Source organism: Marmota monax, unplaced genomic scaffold (assembly GCF_021218885.2).
Source record: "Marmota monax isolate L192 unplaced genomic scaffold, Marmota_monax_Labrador192_F-V1.1 WCK01_AAM20220418_F8-fsc00007, whole genome shotgun sequence".
In the NCBI taxonomy this organism is placed as follows: domain Eukaryota; kingdom Metazoa; phylum Chordata; class Mammalia; order Rodentia; family Sciuridae; genus Marmota; species Marmota monax.
The window spans coordinates 9,696,091-9,701,867 of NW_026692781.1; the positions used below are offsets into that span (position 1 = coordinate 9,696,091).

At 31.6% G+C, this 5,777-nt stretch overlaps 1 pseudogene; it reads right to left on the reverse strand.

Moving 5' to 3' along the window:
- Positions 1-5,322: 5,322 nt before the first annotated feature.
- LOC124094702 (U1 spliceosomal RNA) lies at positions 5,323-5,467 on the reverse strand (annotated as a pseudogene).
- Positions 5,468-5,777: the final 310 nt, after the last annotated feature.

Here is a 5,777-nt window from a genome sequence, read left to right on the forward strand (position 1 = left end):
ATATGTCATAATATGAAGGACAGTTGGATTGATATCACTTTTTAGCTATTCTGTATATGCTTTTGTGAACATCTGTATACAAGTTTTTACAGAGATGTGTTCTTATTTATCTTGGAGATACACCTCACAGTGGAATTGCAGGGTCATATTGCTGCCAGCGTTTACTTTTTGAGGTACTGTCACACTCTTTTCCAGTGGGGCTGCACCCTTTTACATTTCATCCCCCTAAACACTTGTCATTGTCTGTTTTTGGATTGTATTTAGCCATCCTAGTGAGTGTAAAGGGCTATCACATTTTGGTTGAACATCTTTTCAGTTGTTTATTTGCCAGTTTTATGTCATTTTTAGAAAGTATTTATTCAGATCATTTGCCTATATTTAAACTGGTCATTTTAAAATCAGTAGATTATACTCTTTAGAACAGTTTTAGATTTATAGAAGAAAAGAGTAGTTTTAAAAATCATTTTACTATTATTGAGTTGTAAGAATTATAGATTCTAGATTCTAGTAACTTATCCATTTAGTCATGATTTACAAATATTTCCTCTCATGTTGTGGGTTATTTTGCTCACTTTCTTGATGTTCTCTCTTGAAGTATTATTTTAAATTCTGATGTTAAATTTGTTTTTTCCCCCATAGTTGTTTATGCTTTTACTTCCATATAGTCCTGGGTCACAAAGATTTATTTCTACATTTTCTTCAAGGATCTAATTGTTTTAGTTCCTACACTTAGCTCCGTGATCCACTTAAGAGTTAATTTTTGTGTACAGAATGAGAAAAGAATCATTCTTTGGCATGTGATTACCAGTTGTCTTAGACTATTTGTTGAAAAGACTGTTCTTTCCCTATGAATTGTCTTGGCATTCTAGTAAAAAATTGGGCTAGATGGGTAAGTCAGGGTTAGAGCGTTTGCATAGCATGCCCAAATTGGGTTGGGTTTGATCCCTCCTTCTTCCAAATCAAGTGACTACAAATCTCTGGACTCTCAGTTTTATTCTTTGTGACTTATGTGTTTATCCTTATGCATATTTCTTTTGGCCCATTGTTTCACCCATTTCTGTTGGTTATCATAGATTTTATTATACATATATAAACAAAGCCTAAAGTTACACAGTATCTTATCTTAATCTCCCTTTGAATAACACAGTCATTTAAACTATTTAACTTGTATCATATCCTCTTCCCTTCTAACATGCAATTATAGAATATTATAGTTTTGTCTTTTTAATTTTCTATCCTTATAATTTAGACATTATTATTACTATTGTTATTATTTAAACAGACAGTAATTCTAGACATCATTATCATTTTGTTTCTTCATAGTCCTTTTCAAATATCAGCTAATACTTTTTGAGTAATTTTTATTCCTGTGGAAGTGCCTCTTCTCATTACTTCAGTTTTTTTCTTGAAAGACAATTTTTCAGGATACAAATATTTCAGGGTACACAATTTAAATTGAGATTGTTTTCTTTCTCAGTGTTTGAGAGAAATATTATCATTTGGCTTTCATCTTTGGTATTGAGAAACCTATCAGTTTGTCATTCCTTTGTATTTTCTATTTTCTTTTTACTAATTTTAAGGTTCTTGTCTCTCCTATTTTGCATTTTATATATGATGTGTCCAAGCTGAAGTTTTTTTAAATTTTTACTTCAATTCCAGAAAAATTCTAGCCACTATTTCTCCAAAAAATTCTCTCTACTTCTCTTTTAATCTCTTCTCGGGACTCCAATTAAATACTGAGACACATATTACATGATATCCAAAAATAATTGAAGTAAGGCTTAAATATGAAAGGCAATTTAAATAAAGGAGAATATTTGTATGACTTCAGGACTAGGAAGGATTTCTTGAACAAAATATAATAAAATAACGTAGAGGACAATAGTAATGAATCTGATTATGTTAAGGTTAGCATCTGTAAAAAATAGCATTAGACATGTAAAAAGTTTTTTACTTGTTGGCTTGAATTCAAATATATGCATCAATTATTGAATTATTCTTCTGCATCTTCAAATTACCCTCTTGGTCAGTAGAAATCCCTTCAAATTAGCTCTTGATCATCGTTGATGCAATTCTAACAATTTTTATAGTTTTCTCACTTCCTGTTATGACATTATAAACTCAGCCCATATATTTCCTATTTCAGATCCAGAGTTGGCCATTTATTCAAATATTCATGGTTTGTTTAGTGAAAAGTAGAATTTGAAGCCCACAATTGGTTTCCCTTTGTAATATTGTGGGGAACCAACTTATGATATTGAAAACTGTTAAAGGGAAGCGGCATTTATTTCACTTTCCAGTATGAAATGTACCTCGGGGTCCCAATAGCTCACCAGAGAAAGGTATGTTTTTTTTTTCTTTCCACATTTTTTTTATTGGTGCATTATAGTTGTACATAATTATGGGATTTTTGTTACATATTTGTACATGAATACAAAAAAACAATATAATTTGGCTAATATCACTTCCCAGTTCTTCCCCTCCTTTCCTCCCTTCCACCCCCTTGTCCTTCTCTACTGATCTCTCTTTGATTTTCATGAGATTCCTCCCTGCCTACCACTTTCCCTTTTTTCCCTCTAGTTTCCGCATACGAGAGAAAACATGTCACCCTTGAACTTCTGAGTTTGGCTTATTTCACTTAACATAATGGTCTCTAGTTCCATCCATTTTCCTGCAAAGGACATAATTTCATTTTCTTTATGGCTGAATAAAACTCCATTATATTTATATATCACATTTTCTTTATCCATTCATACATTGATGAATACATAGGCTGATTCCACAGTTTGGCTATTGTGAATTGTGCTGCTATAAACATGGGTATGCATGCATCATTATAGTATGATGACTTCAATTCTTTAGGATAAATATTGAAGAGTGGTATTGCTGAGTCATATGGTGGTTCCATGCCTAGCCTTTTGAGGAACATCCTTACTGATTTTCATAGTGGTTATACTAATTTACATTCCCACCAACAATGTAAAAGTGTTCCTTTTTCTCCATATCCTCCTCAGCATTTATTATTGTTTTAGTCTTGATGACTGCCATTCTGACTTGTGTAAGATGAAATTTCAGTGTGGGTTTTGAATTGCTTTGAGGAAGGTATTTTTAAAAAGTTTTTTTTTTTTTTTTTGTACCAGGGATTGAACCCAAGGATGCTAAACCACTGAGCCACATCCCTAACCTGTTTTTAATATTTTATTTTATTTTTTCTTTTTATCAGGTACTTGAATTTTCTTTTTTTTAACTTTGAAAAAAATTGTTCTAATTAGTTATACATGACAGTAGAATACATTTTGATGCATCATACATAAATGGAGTATAACGTCTCATTTTTCTGGTTGTTCGTAATATAGTATTACATAGGTCATGTAATCATACATGTACATGGGGTAATAATGTCCGATTCATTCTACTATCATTCCTACCTCTATTCCCCCTCCCTCCCCCTATTTTATTTTGAGACAGGGTTTTGATAAGTTGCTGAGGCTGGCTTTGAACTCTCGATCCTCCTGCCTTAGCCTCCTGAGCCACTGGGATTATAGATATGCACCACTGCACCCAAAGTAAAGATTTTTAAAAAAATATTCTTAGTTGTAGATAGACACAATAACTTTAATATATATATATATATATATATATATATATATATATATATATATATATATATATTTAATGTAGTGCTAAGGATCAAACCCAATACCTCATACGTATAAGGCAAGTGCTCTACCACTGAGCTATAACCCCAGCCCTCAAAGTAAAGATTTTTTAATAGAAGTATTCCAGCTGACAAATGAAGGTGAACTGATAACATCTTGGAGCCCTAATGAATGAATGGACCCAGGCAGTGAACATTAATGGTTGCTAGCATTTAAAAACAGAGTGTTCTTGATGATCTATACTACACCATTGATGAAGTTATATATATTTATTTATTTATTTTTAGTTCAGTGGAATTTGTTTTTTCCACATTTTTATTGGTGCATTATAGTTTTACATGATGGGATTTGTTGTTCATATTAATGCATGCACACAATATAACAATAAAATTTGGCCAACATCACATCCTACAATTTCCTCCATTAATGAAGTAATCTTGCCAAGATATTTATCATTGAATCTATCCAAACATTTCAATTTAACTGCTAGTTCATTGAAAACACGGGGAACAGAGGAACATGATATTCTATATCACATAGATCAAATAGCAGAATTTCAACTTTAGGGACCCTACAAGACAAAACCTTGGCTTCATTAACAGTAAAGAAAATATTTCAAAAAATAAAAAAGAGGGCTGAGGCTGTAATTCGGTGGTAAAGTGCTTGCCTTGTATGTGTGAGGTACTGAGTTCAATCCTCAGGACCACATAAAATAAATAAAGAGATGTGCGTTCATCTACAACTAAATAAACATTTAACCAAAACAAATAAATAAATTAAAAAAGAAGGGGAGAGAAAATGAGAGGACCTATAGATTAAAATGTACTTAAGAGATATATCAGCTAATTTTAGTGATAATTGAATATTGATTATTGAATATTGATAATAATTGGTCATGCATTATTGACTCAAATTATAAAAGCATTTATAAAGCAACTGGAGAAATTTGAACAATGAATAGATAATTTGATGATACTAAGCCATTATTATTATTATTATTATTGTGTGTGTGTTTTTAAACATATTACTGGGTTGGTAATGGTATTACAGTTCTAGTTTTATGAAGAGTTCTTTTGGTCAGAGAATTATACTAAAATATCTACATAGGATAAAAAAATATACCCATAGCCTAAATAAATATTGTATTAACCAGTTAAATGGTGTTGAAAATTTAATAGCAGAAACATAAAAATAAACTACACCTATCAGTTTACTCTAGAAGTCTGCACAAACTGTCTTTATCCCCCACCCACTCCTTGTAATGTACTATGTTTTACCTTCTTAGAATCTTTAGCTGGTTCAATGAAACTGTAGGAGGCTAGACTATTCCCTCTGGGGATAGAAGTTTCTAAGTTCCCTATCTTGATTATATTTGATGTTACATATAAAAAATAATAAAATAAAATAAAATATCTACATAGGAAATGATATGGTAACTGAGAATTTTCCTCTAAATAACATAATATAGTGGGATACAGAATGGTAGAGTAGATGAAAGAAGATTGACATGAGCTGAATGATGGGTACATTGGGGTTTATTAAATTATTTGTTCTATTTTGTATATGCTTGAGTATTTCCATAATAAGACTTTTTAAAGTGAAAATACAATATACCACTTGGGACATTTGATATACTAGCTATATCCAATGTCTTTTTTCCCCCCAGGGGAAAGCTGAATGCAGTCCCCTACTACCACAAATTATGCGGTCAAGTTTCCCACATTTGGGGAAATTGCAGGGATCAGCACATCTGGAGTGCAATGGATAAGCCACTGGGAAAAACACCTTCACCCCTGCCAGGTAAGTGTGATACAGTCAATGTCTTAAACCAAAAAAGTTAATATCAAGTATATATATATGAAAGTTCTTCACATCAGTAAGAAAAAGGCCAGAAACCCAATTTAAAAATTGGGCAAAAGGATAGGAATAGGCAATTGTTAGAAGAAGCTTTAATGATTATGAAATATATTAAAAGATATTCAGCTTTAATGTCATTTAAGAGTATTCGAATTAAAATCACATTGAGATATCTTTGTTTAACTATTATTTTGCCAAACATTAAAAATGACTGATGACACACATGTTGTAGAAAAACGGGAACTGTCCTTCACTGTGGTA